We start from the raw sequence: 17,561 nt of genomic DNA, 5'->3' as shown, positions 1-17,561 counted from the left end.
TTTTCTGTAAAAAAAAACTGAAGAGCTTGCAGCATTTCTCGGTTGTCTGAGCAAAGGCTGAGTTGCTGGATCTGGAGATTTTCCCAGCGCCGGGGTTTGGAGCGGCAGTTGAACAGGAAATACTGCGCAGTCTGTGCATGCATTACATTCCTGTCCCGCCCCGAGCAGCCGCCAACAAACAAACCTTTCTTCTAGTAAAAGAAGAGGGGGGGCAAAAAAAAAAAAAAAAATAGACTGCACAAAGTTCACCAGCAGATGTGGCCTGTGAATCCAACCCGGCCTTTTCTGCTGATAGAAAGAATTCGATGTATTTGCAATGTTGGTGTAACGTCACGGTTTGGTGAAGCTGGATCAGCAAAGACCTGGGAGCCTAAAGCTGCAAAATTCGCAGTGCTGAGGTTCCACGGGGTGCTGCAAGCATGGTGGAGGGTTTGCCTGAAGAAAATTGTGCCAAATATTAGTAGCAGCTTACGATCAAGCTGTAGGAGTCAATTAGAACTGATTTCTGCACTGCAGAAAACACCTATTTGCAAACGAGGAGGTTGCTTTATTTCTGTTCTACTCAGCACCTAAGTTTTGTCTTCAACCACAAAGCAACACACGGCAACCAGATCAGATGTTTGCCTATCCCGACTCTTTCGAATCGCTCCAAGTCTGGCCTCTTCAAAAAAAAAAAATTCTGGAAGATATTTAATAATACTTTGTTAAATACTCGGGAGGGAAGGCGAAGGAGAAACAAACAAATGGAAACAGGAGCAGCACACGGGGTCAAAATGGCCGGATCTCCGCGTTTGTTAGTCACGGCTGATCCCCTCTGGCAGCGGGAGAGGATCCGAGTGGGAATGGCAGGGAAGCAAATGTAAACAAGCGTGTGTTTACAGAGCAGAAATATGTACAGTATCCGCTCGGCTCTGCCTCGGGTTGTGCTGACGTGGGACACGGTGGGAAAGGCAGAAAAGAACAACTTGCTCAACCCCGAGCAGCTCCAACACAGGAAAGGCAACAGGCGGCACTTGGAGCCATCACACAGCCCGAGCACTCGGATGTTTGTCCCCTCACGCTCACTGATTTAATTCAAAGCTGGTTTAATAATAACATTAAAAAAAAAAAAGCCTTTGAACCAATGCTGATCGAACAAAAGAGAGTGATAAAGCTAAAGAAAAGTCTTTTGGGAGAGTGTGTTTTCTTATCACCCATGGTATGAATGGACAGACTGACACACACAGGGGGGCTCTGCAGCCCAAGGCCACATCTTCCTCAGGAAGTTATGCCACGAAATCACTATGAAAAAGCTGTAAAAGCCTCTTTTTCTGTGCTCCACAGGCACCACACAGTGTGTAAAACACCAAGCTCCTCACCTGCCGCACAGCTTTTACCCAATCCGTTAATTTTTCAAGACAAAGAGAGATCCAAACCTGGAGGATATTGCTGGACACCAGACCTATAATCAGCTCATTTCCTTATCAAGTTTGTTCAGTTTAATAACCACATGTCTATAAGGGGTTTAACAGGGTTTTCTTTCCTCCCAATGGCCAAATTCACAACCTGAAGCTGTGAAATTCAGCTGAGCTTTTTCCAGCCTCCTGCCACACACAGGTTGACTCAAACATAGGTGACAGTTTTAGTTCTCTTTTTTTTTTGACTTGAAAAGTATAAGACAAGTGGTTCACCAAACCCAAAGGTAGAAGAAATTCCTCTCACCTCTTCCCCTCCACCACCAAAAACCACCACACCTCCAATTAAAGCCTTAGCAAAGCCTTGATCATCTGAGGAGAATAAGCTTAATTTAATTTTCCTAAATATAGCCCTAAGATGTTCCCATAGAGACAGCAACATTCTCTACGGCACTTTCTGCAGCAAATACTTCAGTAAGGCATCAAATCCAAAGAATTAGTCTATTTTTGCAAGCCTTCTCCTCTCTTTCCTAGGAACAGCTCTTCTCTAACAAATTCACGTTGCAAAAATGTGTTAAAGGGTGCTCCTTTGCAAGGAGAAGTTTTGTTTCTCCATTTCGCCTCATGAATTTTTCATTCACTCCCTGGGGATATTTTGGGACAGGCTACAGTTCTAATTCCTGCCAGGGAAATCACTCATCCAAAGTTTGCTCCCCAAAAGAACACATCCCTAATAGCAAAAAACAAACTAGGACACCTTTTTCTCTGCAGCTCCTTTGATGCCTACTTCCAATCCCCACTTATTTCTCCAAACCCACTGCTATTTTGTGAATATTCACTGCAGATCCCAAAAACTTCACCCTGTGTGAAAGTACCCATGTAAAACAATGGTGTTTCTGCCAACATGTTTTACAGAACCAAGGCCATTTAAATCATAAAATTTCTGGAAAAGATTTTGTCTTAATGGAGTATAGAACGTGCATGACTAACTATGAAACAGGTACCTTCTTTCTTTGGAAGAAAAATAGAGGTGGCTTAACTTTAAAAAGACATTGACTTTAACAGAGCTTTAGTTATTTGGTATGATTACTGTTTTTCTCCATTCCTCCCTGCCCCTCCCCAAGTTCCTCTACATTATGAAACCCAGAGACAAAGGAATAAAGAGGAATCCCACTCATTTGGAAGAGGAAACTTTATCTGAATCACTGTATTATCTATGCTTCAGTCATTATTATAATTTAAAAGCAACAGCTGTTAGTAACAACTAAAACGCTCTTAAAATCCATTTACAGGCACCATATGCAGCAAGTATCACTTAGCAGGTTACTTGAATCCAGAGCAAAATAAAAACATCAGATTTTGATTACGAACTTATTTGTTGCATCTTTGGTTGCAGGGATTTCTCAAGGAGCAGTCCAGGTTACACTGGAGTATCTGCTGGGACACAATCTGACTTGGAGAAATTGTTGCCAAAATAATTTCTTCTCCAGCTTTAGCTTCCATGGAGTGGATTTTACCCAATCTTGGACTACCCTTCATGAATTCATTTTTTTTAATACTTGCAGTATTTATGGACATGTAATACAAGTGCCTATTGCAGAGAGAAAAAAATGTAATTTTGTTTGCTGCTTGCTTTCTTCAAGCTGTTGCATCCGCCCTCACCAGTTAAATTGATCAAAATTCTCTCCAGCTTAAGTTTTCGGTAAAACCTACATATATTCTGTAACTATTTTAAATCTAAAGTAATTACAGTATCAACCACTGCGGGTTTTCAGTTCAATGGAAGTGTCACCTGCAGAAGAGAAGCTCTGCCAGGTATCTCTGACAAAAATTTGAAGCTGTAACAGAGCATCTATTGTTACACACTAAGTAAAGAAGTGAGGAAAAAACCCCACAGAAGCACATTGTAAAGTCTCATTAATAATTTGCTAAAATATCTCACTGGTGCTGCATGAGCCCTCTCTCTCCTTGGCTTTTAAACTCCGGGGTTTTTTTAATATTAACTGTATTTTCAACTGATCCCAAGAAATAAGTTGGAAAATATTCAATCCAAGCTCTTCTGACCTTGTACTTTGGACTCAAGATAATTTTACCCATTCAGCATTCCCAGACCATTGAAAGCAGCACATTCCCACCTGGAAATTTGATATTTAGAAAGCTAAAACTAGATTAGGAATGAAACAAAAGATACAGGAAACTGCAAGCTTTGTATGATAAAGTGACTACAGTTTTGGAAAAAAAAAAAAAAAAAAGGGCATCGAAAACTTGATGAACTTCCAGCAATTCCTTTCTAGAACAAAGACACAGTTTATTGCTCGTTGAGAAATTCAGCTAATAAGAAAGATTAATTTATTTTATTTTATTAACAGGAGGGGATTTTTAAAAAAAGCACTTTGGTGCCTTAAACAAGTACTTAGATGCCTCAACCAAGCTGACAATTCAGCTGCAGGTTGGAACAGCTGCAGACACGTTTAATTGCTTCTCCAAATACCCAGGACGTCAAGTACTTTTGACCTATTTGAAATATCCTAAACTTTGTACTAAAGGAATGCACAGGATTTAATGCCCAAGCTCTAACTTCTAACAGTCCTGCAGTGCTGAAAGCAACCCACCTGCTGTTTTACAGAGAACTCATGGGAAAGACTGAGTGCTGTATGGTAACTAATAATTATGTTAAATAACCAGTGTCTTCAGCTCTGCAAGTTTGGAAAAGTTAAAAATAAACTGTTTCCTTAATTGCATCAGGAAAAAAAAAAACAAACAACAAAAACAGTACAGTAACTTTTTGTTGTTTACTGGAGCAAAAATGATAATTGTAATTATGTGGATACGTTCTATAACTCCCACTCCTGTTATTCCCACACAAAGGCCATGCACTGACCTTACCAAAAGGTAGTCTAAAAGAAAGTAAAAATAGCACCTGAGTCCATTAACAAAATTAAAACTCGTCCCCAGCTTACTTCTTCGGAATGTGCCTTTGTGGTAATTTTATGGGACAACCCAGGCATGAGGCAACAGAAATCATTCTAATTTTGCATCTTGCCCAAGTCCCAGCCTCTCTCAGCAAATGTAGCTACCAAAGCTGTTTATGCAGAATATTTCACATCAGCTGGTCACTGCCCAAAAAACAAACCCAAAACAACCACCACCACCACCACCAACAAAAACCCAATAAAGCTCTTTTCCTTCAGCACTGATGCAGTGGCAGGGGTGAGCAGTGTATTTAGTGTGCAGTGATGCAATACTACCCCCACTGTTTTGCATCCTTCTCCTCCTTGGGATAAAAGAGCCAGACTTCCACCATTTACATTAAATAGATTGTGGAATCACAGAATGGCTTGGGTTGGAAGATACCTTAAGGATCATCCAGTTCCAACCCCCCTGCCATGGGCAGGGACACCTTCCACTAGCCCAGGTTGCTCCAAGCCCCGTCCAACCTGGCCTTGGACACTTCCAGGGATGGGGTATGAGATCTTACAGTGCCTGTTGTTCTCAGAAGTAAAGAAAGCCAGGTCTTGCAGAGCACTTACTCTTCATCTCTTCGGGAGGTAGGAGCCTTCTCTTATTACCAGCACTTGTAATAGCAGAGGTCCCAGTTCTGCTCAGGGGAGAGAAGCAGCTGATGAGCTCACGGAGGAGCCCAGACCACATGATGGATCCAGTACATTTACTGCACTTACGCTTAGATGGGAAATCCCAGGCACAACGACCCACAAATGCGAACTCACATTAAGTCTGTACCTACCCAAGCACTTAAAAAGCCATCCTGAGGATGTGCCCCTTCTCCTCTCGTCACAAATAACAAGCTCTCAGCTTACAGAGCCTGCAGGACTCAGCACTGCTCCTCTTCAGCCACTTCACGCTCCCTGTGCTGCTGTCACCCACTCAGCCTTTGCCCCTCTCCAGTTCAGGTGGCTGCACTGACTCTGCCAGCAGGTGTTCACACAACCAACCCCCTGGTAACCCAAACTGAAGGGAAGAGGGGCACAGCAACAACAATTTCTAACTGAAAACCCTCCCGCGTGCCCCCGGGACCCCCAGCTGCGTGCGGCAAACCTGCACTGAGCAAAGCGGTGCCTGACACGGTCACACCTGCACAGCCGGGTGTGTTGTTTACCCTGATAACTTTAAAAACCCCTTTCTGGCCCGAATAGTAAGTATTATGCCCTGTACTATACGGCACAAGCGATTTTAAAGGCTTTTGGCTGAGCGCTATCAGTTTGGGCAGAGCCTCTCCCTGCCCATTTGGCTCCTTCTGCCCAGCCCCAGCACATTCAGTGAATTACTAAAATCTAAACAGGCTCTGCATTTGAATTGATCTCCCAAAGCTGCACAGAGCTCCAGCAGGAAAGCTCTGTATTCACTGGCACGCCTGCTGCAAAACAAGATAAATACCTGGCACCCCTCCCGCTCCTCCATAACCAAAATGAGGACAAATAGCTGCATTATTGGCTTCATTAGCGCCTGTCTTAGGAGATCTTATTTTTCTTGGGAACAGAGGAAAACATCCCAAGAGAGACACTGGAACAGGCCGCCCAGAGAAGCTGGGCAATACTTCCACAATGCCACATCCCTGGAATTGTTCAAGGCCAGGTTGGACAGGGCTTGGAGCAGTTTGGTCTAGTGGAAGGTGTCCCTGCCCACGGCAGGGGGTTGGAACGAGATGATCTTTAAGGTCCCAACCCAAACCATTCTGTGATTCTATGAAATCCCACGACCAAACAGGATTTTCCCAGAACAAAATTTCACAAAGATCAAGAGTAAAATTCTGGATCTAGCTCTTGCAACACTACAGAGACATTCTCCTTTCTGCTGGAGAACTCTACTCCAGTGACATGTGAGCATAAACAAAGGCACTGGTCCCCTCCCACAGTCCCCACACCAGCAAGGAATTCCAGCCCTGAAAAATAAACAAAGTAAGGTCCAGTGTGTTTAAGACATGCACTGCCAAAAATCTCCTGCCAACACCCAGCCAGCTGGTGGTGGGAAGTCTCTGGGTGGTAACGGGTCTCAACACTGGACAAAACTATTATTTTTTTTGTTCTAATTACATCATTATAGCTCCAAAGTAGTTTCTGTGGATGTTCTCCTTAACCTCCTGGTAGCTCGGCCCTCAGCCCAGCTGACCACAGCCAAGCTGATAAGCACTTGTAGGGCACAATTCATCTGATTTTCTCACACTAGAACCCACCCTAAAAGTGCCAATTTTTTTTTTCCTCCTCTCCACTGGGAGCCCCTGGTGAACAGCTCAGCTGTTTTTACTGCAAACATTTACAGTTAGGGGAAAGATCACCATCCCCCACAGCGCCACTTCAGTCTTTCCTGTAAGTCCGTGGAGTTGGCCAAGACCAGAAACAATCCAACAAAGTTGCTTATCCTAAAAATGCTGCAAAACAACCCCTTCATTTAATCCTTCTGCTCCTCTACCCAACGCTGCTATTTCCTAACCGCTCCACACCACTAATCTGCATATCCAAAATACAAATGGAAAAGGCTGTGCCTAAGAAAAACAAAACACGGGAACAGCGAGAGATTCCATAACAAGGCTGGATTGGGAACACACTGGTCACCAAACACAGCTTCCTGCACCTCCCAGGTGTGCTCCCAGCCTTCAGGATTCTTGGGGAATCCTGTGAGTTGTCCATAATAGGCTGCAAAAAAAAAAATGCCACTGTACAGAAAATTCTGATGACTGAACGTTTCGTGGAAGATTATTTGTCCAAAATACTTTGTGTAGCAGTTGAAAAGACCACAGCACAATTCCCAAGGGAAAGAGCTTACATAAACAGGGCAAAGCTTCTGGATGGGCTTTCACAGCAGGTTTTTTTTTTTTGACACTCTTCCTTCCTCCTTTTGCCCAGAGGTGAAAGTGGAAAGTTTTCTCATCCAGGGGATGCCTTGGCCACAGAGTACTTAAAACAAACACGGTATTCACAAAACTTGGGGTTTTTCTTTCTCACTGGAGAAAATTCAACTGTTCAAAGGCCTTACTGAATCAGCTGGTGCACATGTACAGGTGAGCCAAGCACTGAAGAGGCTGTTTCACCCCTTCCTTTAAGAGAAGGATGAGCACAATTTCCAAATACCTTTCACAAGCCACACGTTCAAACACGCTTCACCCCCACCTGCACACAACACGAGGTGATTACAACACTCCTGGAATGTTTGTACCTGCTCTCTGGCCACAGGTTTTAAATTTCCCACCACCATTTCACGCCTTGTCTTCAATCCCAAGGATAAGTGTATTCACAGACAACATTAAAAAATTGCGAGTTCTACCAATCTGAGACATCCTGCCTATGATGCAAACCCCTCTGTCAGCTGGTCCTTCATGCCATTGGGAATTTCATACCAAACATTAAGGATTACGGCTGGAAGTGAACACGGAAGAAACACGCAGTTTCTCCTGGAACCACAAGTTTTGGATGCTCCCATCAAAAGGAAAGGATACAAAAATCCAGCTAGACCCAGAAGGTTCTAATTGCTCCCAGTGACAGCTCCCAGTGACAGCTGAGGACACAGAACTGAGGTTTCCCAAACTCTGCATCAAGTGATGAAAGACTTGCATTGTACTTCTTAATGGGATGTATGTACTGCAAAGCACACATGGAAAGGTCAACTCCACCCTTGAGAACAACCAGTTCAAGTCCAAGGAGAGCTAGATCCACTTTTCTGCTCCATTCCAAATCTCCTTTTTTTTTTGGATAAGCAGCTTTGTAAGTTTTGTGCCACGGTTCCTTGTCTATAAGAAAAACTTTTTAAACCCAAGATAAAAAACACCTGTAGAACATTTCTTTCTTCATTTTTATTTTCAAGTAAGGCACACAGCCTTTCACTGGGAGCCTGGGGCTGAATATATATATTAAAAATTGAGAGGTGCTCATATAATTTAATAGTAAGCTCTAGAGGAGTATTTAGCTTGTCACATCCTAAACTTTACTCCCTTATCACAGGTAGCAAAAATTCCTGTTTTATCCAATGTCTGGAAATGACATTAACCATATCTAGGAAATCCTGATAGGTGAGGTCTTAGCATTTAAGTAACAATTAAGTTATGCTTTCCATAAGATATAATTGTGGTGTTTGGACATTACTAATTCCAGATATTTTTCCAATTAATAACCTAATCGTTGCATAAGGTTCTAGTAACAGGCAGTGGAACAGGCAAATCTGGAGAGCTCTTTTCTAAACATGCAACTTGCTATTTTTTTTCCTGGAGTCATTTCAGGCAACTAAACCAAGCATGATCTAGGAACGGGAAAGCACCAAGGAAAAAGATCACTAAAAATGATGTCACTTGGCTCCTATTTCTTGTTTATAGTGATACTACAGCAGAAAACATAATTATAAACATCAGTTTGTATCAGGTATAAGATATTCCACATTGAAAAAATGGATTGTATTACATAACGCTAAATAGGTTTAAAGGCTTCTCCAAATTCCAAAGCTCACACACATTTTGCCTGCCTTAATAAACCAAAAGTACACACAGATCTGCACGAACACCTGGGGTGCAAATGCACACATCTGGAAAAGCCAGCTTGAAAGTGGTACAAGTAAGAAAAATGTGCTTTCCAGTCCTGTATCCAAACCAGAGAGGTAATAATTGTTAAACATGGAGTTTAAAGCAACTTCAATAAACAGTCACTTCGTCATTCTAAAAAGCACATTCAGACTGGAATTACCCTCATTTTTATTTTATTTTATTTTTTTAGGAATTGAATTGCAGTAATGTTGTACGAATTATTCAATGATTCTATCAGCTTATTTTCAACCAAATTCTGTTTTCTTTTCCCTGAGGAAATTCTAACAGTACTTGCATGCACCACTCCAGTATTAGCAAGAGTTAGAGGCCTTTATGCTCTTTTTTTCTATACAGATAATGTATTCTTCAAGCTCATTTCCACTGAGGGGAGAAAAAAACGCTTTCAGCTTGGCTTTCCTCATGAATAATACATTAAAAATTTAATATTAGAGAACAAATCTTCTTTCTAAGCCTCCAGAAACAGTACTATATTTGCCCTATTACTTTGAAAAGATTCATGTACATATTTAAACACGGGTAAACCATAAGCTCCTGTTCTCCGTAATTAAGCTACAACAAAATATTTCCCCATTTATCAGACCAATTCTAAAACAATTCTGTGTAGCTTTATAACTGTCATTAAAAAAAGATAATCCCTTACCGTATCCACAACAAGGACTGTAATGCATTTTGTTCCATAACTCTGTGTTAGAATATCAAGTGGAACAGATTTTTTTTTTTTTTCAGCCATTCACGAAAAACCAGTTTGTTTACACGGAGGAGAGGAGAGAATCCTGATTTCGAGCAGGAAAGCGAAATCCACAAGAAAAACCATTTACACAGCAGCAAAAATTATGTAAGGGAGGAGAGGCAGGAGAAAATAAGCGCCTGGTAAAAGGATGAAAACTTCTAGGAAGAGAAGAGTCCTTCTAAGAACAGCAGCCGCATCGATCTCGTGCCACTTGTTCAAGCCTCTGCTCCGTGGGCTGATGGCTCCACCACGGCCTCAGGCTTCCGATTCCTTCTCGGGCTTGTGTAAAAATAAACAAACTGCTGAATGTGAACCCAGATGTTTCAGAAATCAGAAAGCAAGAGTCCAATCATGCTGCTACAAGAGGAGCATTTTTAAGTGTTCGCGTCTGGCGAGGCTGCGCTACAAGGCTGAGTTCAACTCCCTGGAGGCTCCCAGCATCTTTTCCAGGAAGCCACCAGCAAGTTCATGACACTGAAGGAACTGGACAAGGTGTCCTTTGAGAAGGGAGCACACTACAATCTGCAGGATGAAGGACAAATACAACCAACACAAACTCTGCCTTCGCTGCTCAGGGCTGGGTCACTAATGGGTCCCTCCCTCAGCACAGAGAGGGGCTGATGGCTGGGCTCAATCATCTTAAAGGGTTTTTTCCAACCTAAATGATTCTACAATTTCCATGCATTGCCTTTGGTGGAAAGATGAGCCAAACGGGAAAGGAAGAAAGGGCAAAACATTAATTTTTATTAAGATGACTGGAAGAAATGCTGTGGACTCAACTGTATGGCTGCAACTACAGGTTTCAACCAACATCAGCCCAATTATCCTTTCAAGGTAACTTCTAATTTCTCTTTAAGGTATCACATTCCACATGATTTGGGATACTCTGCTCATTATCACAGAAAGACAGACAAACTTTTCTTCTTTATCTCATTTATTACAAATCCTTTTAAAATTATCATTAAGCTATGATTAAGCATTCAAGGACTTTACCACAGCTTGGACTTTTAGCGGGCTCTTCACGTTCCCTACAGAAAGGCAAGACATGGGAATCAGAAACTCTCTCATGCCTGGTCTGCAGGGAACTATCTAGCAAACACTGTTGATCTGTTCCCAGATCACAGGTCATGGAAGTGAGTTGTAAACCCTGTCACAAACACATTTCTAATCCAGCTTTCCAAGGGCAGTGAGGTCCCGGCAAAGCTTGGAATCAGCACTGCCAAGTCGCTTGGCTTTACAGCGTCCATGAAAAAAGGACGAAGCAACTTGTGGCTCTTCCACTAAAGAGCAGTGAAATCCTCATGTTGCTTTTTTTCCAAGAAGTTGCATTTTCCTACTTCTCAATATCTGCTTTAATCTTAACTACAAAATTCATGAGGAGCTCTTGCAGCTAAAACCCTCTCAGAAACAAACCCCTGCTGCCTTCTAAACCCACGAGGAGCTGCTAAAGCTGCCCTCACCCAGCTCCTGCGCTCGGCTTTGCAGTGACAGTGACTGCCCCAAATGTCCCCCGTGTCCCAGAGCAGGAAGTCCATCCAGCAGCAGCTGGCAGGCAGCACAGAGATCCACACAGCCTATGTTTGTCCATTACCCTTTTCCTCTTGGCCGCCGCCTCGGCTCTGTGAGCTCCTCTCCCCTTATACAGGAAGCCGGGGCCTCAAGTTTAATCCTGCACATTCAGTTCTCTGCTCTTCCAGCTACCACTACAAATGTACTCTCCCAGAAAAAAAAAAAAAGGCAAAAAGCAAGCATGGAAAGCTCTCGCAATCCAATCTTTGCTAAACTTCTCCACGGTGAGATTATTTCTTTTTTTTTTTTTCCTGGGAGAAAACTGAAGGAAAGATTAACAAATTCCCGCAGCTGAACAAACACACTAAACGTTATTCATCACAGAGGAGAGCAGATAATCCAAATGTGAAGGTCCAAACAAACCTTGCAACACCACTACAGCCAGAAAACCACCGAGTCCCAGGATCTTCACTCGTGTTTCGGTGTTACATGTCAGGCATTTCATGTGAGCCAGATGAGCTGCACTCCAGCACTTTCACTGGCTTGTGTGCAGGGTTGGGGAAGTGGGAGCAGTGATAGAACCTGTAGGAGGATGGGGAGGAAGATGTGGTTGCAAGCAAAAAGCTTGACCACAGCAGCCTGGGAACCCAGTGCAGCAGATCCAGTGGGTAAAACAAGGAAGGAGGAGTCTACAACTCTCATTTCTCTTCTTTTAGTCTAAAACCTGTGAAGTTTCTCTGCAGTAAAGCATCTACCCCATCTACTGCTCTGCTTGCTCGCTCCATGCCAGGTCTGGACTCCACCAGCAGCCCTTTCCATCCTCAGAACAGCTTGTTTCCTTCTTACCCTAAGAGGGTGAATATCTCCTTTTCCTCTCTCCTGACCACAACAACACTGCCAGGACCACCCCAGTATATTCCAGGGGGAAAACACCCAACCAAGCAAGCATCAGATTTCTGTATCTTGAGATATGTTTTGTAATGTTATATGTGTGTCCCCTCCCAGCAGCTTCCTCAATTCCTTCTTCCTGAACCTCACGGCCTAAAATAGAGTAAAAAAAACCCTTCCTGTCATCCTTTCCAATTATTTTGGCAACTTCCTCAATTACTGACCGTAGGTAAAACTCCTACAGCACACACAGAGACATCCTGAAATTTGCTTACAGGCATACATGGCACTCTGGGAAGGGCAGGATTGCCCAGATCCCAGACTCACCATTCCTTCAACTGCTGACTCTGATCAGCAGCCAACTCCACTACACCTCTTACTGGATTTACCCTAAATAATGTCACAATATTTAAGATGTAGACAGCACAGCACCAAACCACCGCTGACTTAAGCACTGACTGTTGTACCCAGAGCCTCATCCAAAGGAGCTGATGTACCTCCTAATGCCTGTGGTTGGCTGAGCAATGGCAGCTACTCATGGAAGAACCATGGGATGTGCAAATGGCACCACAAATCAAGGATGCCTCAGAGCACCCTTCCTGCCATCAGTCCCTCTAGGTATTCTGCGAAAAGCATCTGATATGGCAAAGAGAAGAGGTGCCTTCTGAAAAGGGAGGGAAGAAGAGCTTTAAGTTCCAGCTGAATTTATTTATTTCAGGGTGCTTCACCTGCTGATTCGAGGTGCTTCTGGTGGTATGAATGAACCTGATGCTTTTAAACATTCATCCTTTATTTCACGTTCAACTGCATATAATGGTTAATAACGTAACAGCAAGAAGAGGTGGGAAGAAAGAAAAAGTGACTATACATGGACTAACAACAGAATTAACCACACCAACCCACCTTTTCTATATGAAAACCTGTGTGCCACTGTCAGCACTACTGTGGGTTCTGCTGGCAATTTAACTGCTGACATGCAGTTGTCACATCAGTCACAGGAACCAGGGGCAGATATAGAAATAAATAAAAGTCAGGATTCCTCTCCACAGAATTAAAAAAAAAAAGAAAAAAGTTCTCAATTTGTTCAGCCTTTCACTGCAGGTCAGCTTTTCTACTCTCATTGCTTTCTCCCTGCTCCTTGCAAAGCTCTCAACTCCCAGTCCAGCACTCAAAGCTTTACACAGCAGCTCAGAAGTCGTCCTTCCAAAACAGGGTACAGCAGGACGACTTCACCGTTCTTACAAATCAGCTGTCACGTTGGAATGTGTAAACAGACATATATCTCCTTTTTTTTTTTTTTTACTGCTACGTGTCAGATCTCACTACTACAAATACCTCAGGATTTTCTAAGGTCTAGCAACACAACCACTTGTCTTTTCTTCTGTTTTCGCAGTGGTTTATTCCACAAAATCTTGAAAGAGTCTGATCAAGTAACACGAAAAACACAGGATATACATTTAGCTCACCCAGGCCCTTTCTATTTTTAGTGGAAACACCCAGTGTGGCTCCTATTTCAGTACCTGCAGATTCTGCAAATGTCTTCTCCATTGCATCACGCAGGTCATCAGTGACCAGTGACAGATCTGAGCACACCAGGGCACTGTCCCACCTGCCACATGCCTGTGAAGGCCCTGGACTACTGACACGTTATGCAAAGATTTCTGCACCCATTTTCCAGCAGCTTATATGCAGACCCCATTTTTCTAGCTTATTCTTAAAAGCTTTATTTCAACGCGTGGTAATCTACTAATTTTTCTTTCCCCTGTTATCAAGTTACAGAAGTAAGTTCAGTTTCTGTGACATGGTTTATTTTTGAAGAGAAAAATCTGCTGGGTGTTATTGGCTTCCTTGGTTTCTTGCAGTATTTCTCAAGTTTCTGCGTTCTTTTCTGAAAACTGAAATTAGAAATTATAAATAAGGCAGCCTAGGCATTATTTTAATTCTTATGGGTTTTTTTAGAAGCTTATTTACTCTTCACAAGGTGTCAAAGGTAACAGCTCACAGTTCTGAAGTTGTACAGTTTCACACCAGCCACAAGGCACCCAATGATTTAATTTGCCATCTGCTCCCAATTAAAATCTTAGCCAGAGACTGATACAAGCTTCCCTTCCCCCATATTAATACAATATTTTAGTGTCAGAAGTTGGTGACTTCCCTTTCCTGCTGAGCACCAGACCAAATCCCTTGTTTTCCTTTCACTACTACAATACTCACCAATTCTTTGCCTTCCCCACAGCCACTGCCAGGTGCATGTTCTGGCAAGCACAAGTCGGAGAACATAAAAAAATTAATTAAAAATAATTTAAAAACAACATCCAAAAATATCAGGGAAGCAAAAATATTCTTTATATTTATCCCTGCTCAAATCATCCCTATTGGAAACTAGGGCAGACTTTTTGCAGGCTTCCTTCCTTCCTTCCTTCTTATGCTGGAAAAAGTTATCAACTTAGTAAGTTACTATATTTTCTATCCTTCATTTGAACTGGGACAGCCTGTGCCATCTCCATAATAAAAAATTCTGTTAAACTGCTACTTCATCTTAAATCCTCTTTTTCTTTCAGGTTTGCATCTGAAAGAATTGAGTCATGCTGCCAGCTTCTCACAGATTACTGAAGTTTACCACCTTGTAGCTCACTGATTTTAATGTTTCTGCTCTTTCTCTCTTTTCCCCCTTGAACCTTCTGGTAAGTGTCACCATTTCAGTCACCCTTTTCTGAGCCACCTTCTGCTTTTGTGCCCTTGGTGCCTCCAGGGATCTCTCTCAGCTGCTCTTCCTGCATCAAAGTCTGTTGGAACACAGGAGGATGTGCCCCCGCTGCACCCCTTCCCCAAGTGTTTAGTTGAAAAAAAAAAACATTTCACCAGCATCTTCTGTGGTTTGAATCACTCCAGCACTCACACAACACAAGGCACACGCTGACTGCAGGTACCTGAGTGAAAGCACAGCAAGAGTTTATGAAGTTGTCCAAGAAAAACTCCCCAGTGTAACGGGGACTGTACTGACACCACCAGCAGTGCTCACTTTACAGCCCATTCTGCTGACAGACACCAGGACACTCGCCCACTGCAGCAGCTTCCTGGTGCTACTATTTTACAGTCTAACATTTCATCTCAGTCCTTCTTTCTTGGTAGCCCCACGAATGAAGTTCGAGTGTTCATTACTATGTCACAGAGACCCTTCAATCCTGAAGGTGACACTGCACCGAGCGAGGACAGCACTAAGGTACACTGCTCTGATGTACCACAGCACAGGGAAGCAGCCTTCAAACAGCAAATGGAAGTGTTATCGACATGCTCTGGATCATCTTCAAGGCTCCTCTTCTTGCCAAGTACATCTTAGTCCACCCTACAACACACACATGGAGTATGAACACAGACCACAGACTGTCTCTTCCTGCGCCTTCCAGCAACCCCAGAGTTCTCCTGTGGCTCAAACATCAGCCACAACATAAGACAGACATGGACCTCCTGGTGCCAGTCCAGAGGAGGCCACAAAGATGCTCCAAGGGCTGGAACACCTCTGCTCTGGAGTCAGGCTGGGAGAGTTTGGGTTTTCAGCCTGGAGAAGTGAAGGCTCCAGGGAGACCTGAGAGCCCCTTCCAGTGCCTAAAGAGGCCCCAGAAGAGCTGGAGAGGGACTTTGGACGAGGGCATAGAGTGAAAGGAAAAGTGGGAATGGCTTTAAACTGAATGAAGGCAGATAGAATAAAGAAGAAACTCTTTACTGGGAGGGTGGAGACGCCCCAGCACAGGTTGCCCACCTCATCCCTGGAAGTGTTCAAGGCCAGGCTGGATGAGGCTTGGAGCAAGCAGAAGGTGTCCTTGGTCATGGCAGGGGGCTGGAACAGGATGATCTTTAAGGTCCCTTCCAACCCAAACCATTCTATGACTAAAATTGTCATCTGTCACCAGTGAAGGACCCTGCCCACACTGAAATCCCTTCCTGTGACAGACCCTGCATTTTCCTGCCCTTTGCAGATCCCCTCCTATCACAGCCACAGCTTTTACCACATCTGGCACATGTGGCTTGCACTGATCCTTTTTCACAAACGCACAACTCATCCTAGATATTTAAAAACGTAAGTGCTGTAACAAATCTTCATGTCTAGATGAAATATGAAAGCCATTTTGAGAGGGGTATACTAATCCTTAAGGGCTGAATCTTACTTTCTTACCAAGCCAATTTTAGGCTATATTTTCAGAGTTTAAGAACTGCCAGAGAGGCAGTAACACACAAAAGTGATCTATAATTCTACTCAGGTCCCCATAAAAGCACCTCTTGACAGGGCATGTTTCCCCTCTGATCAAACATGGGCCTGCCTACAGCCTGTTCTGCCCAAACTGCAAAGCTGCCCAGCTCCTTTTAAGAAAGCTGCCACAGAGACCAAGGCTTCCCCTCTGTGACTAACCACACCAAATAAGACTATTTTTGTTTTGTAGGGTTTTTTTTTTTAGGGTTTTTCTTTGCTTGTTTCTTTTAAGCATTTTTCTAAATGAATTCTGAACTCAAATGCCTGTGAGAGAGGATTAGAAACAACAACAAAACCCAAATTTTGTGACTTTTTTTTTTTTTGTTTGTTTCTAAATTAATCTTTGAAGACAGTGTGGTAAAAAACACAGGTCCACAGGCACAGTGGCCAGTATAATGCTTATGGATTTCCTTAAAGTTTTCCTTATAGGGAGAATATAAACTGACCACCAACATTTTAGTCAGTAATAAACATCCTTAGAAGAACAGATAAAAATTATGATGTGCTTGTTCCAGGTTGATTTGGTTTTTTAAACACACTATTTCTGAACAGCATTGGGCACATTCAAATATTTGTAACATTAAAGACTTAAGACCTCCAGAATTCAAGGAGTGCAAATAAAAGAGGAAACACAACATTCAAGACCAGGGATGCTGACAACTCAGAGGGACATCAGTAGGTTCCCATCATGTGTCAAGAAATAGCCACTGTCACCACACAGCAGAGGAGATCCCCAAACTTACAACAATCTCTTGTAACAACAAATGTTTCTACCACCCCACTCAATCTACACTATCATTTGACACAGGAATACTTCAATCTGTTCTGCATGTGCATCCACGCCAGGCAGATGAAGAGAATCCCATTTGTAGTGATGAATGAAATGACTGCAGGCACATTTGTCATGTTTCATGTCGCCGGTGACATGTTCATCTATCAGGTTTTCAACGTGAACAACCACATTTCCATCATGAGATGTCTTATTACAGACTCCAGCAAAAGCAACCACAACAATTAACAGTCTGTTTGGCAAATTTGTCTCTACAGGTGGGTCATGAAGTCAAAAAGAGAGTGGAAAGGGAAAGCCAGTGAGACTTATGAAGATGGCAGTAAAAGGGAAAGCCAGTGAGACTTATGAAGATGGCAGTAAAAGGTCAGACTCAATAAACTTGCAAAGGTGGTCTGATGATCCCTTTTTTTAAGCAATAGGGCTGTGACCTTGTTTAAATAAAAAGCAGGTGCACG

The 17,561-nt window shown here is 42.9% G+C and overlaps 1 protein-coding gene across 5 annotated transcripts in view; it reads right to left on the bottom strand.

Annotated features, from left to right (window-relative positions):
- Nucleotides 1–17,561, bottom strand: part of CTDSPL (CTD small phosphatase like) — an 84,963-nt gene that overhangs the window by 46,687 nt on the left and 20,715 nt on the right. The gene's annotated exons all lie outside the window — the stretch shown is intronic.

The sequence above is a fragment of the Lepidothrix coronata genome, unplaced genomic scaffold (genome assembly GCF_001604755.1).
Source record: "Lepidothrix coronata isolate B3197 unplaced genomic scaffold, Lepidothrix_coronata-1.0 Scaffold151, whole genome shotgun sequence".
NCBI classification, from domain to species: domain Eukaryota; kingdom Metazoa; phylum Chordata; class Aves; order Passeriformes; family Pipridae; genus Lepidothrix; species Lepidothrix coronata.
This window is presented reverse-complemented; position numbering and strand designations above follow the sequence as displayed.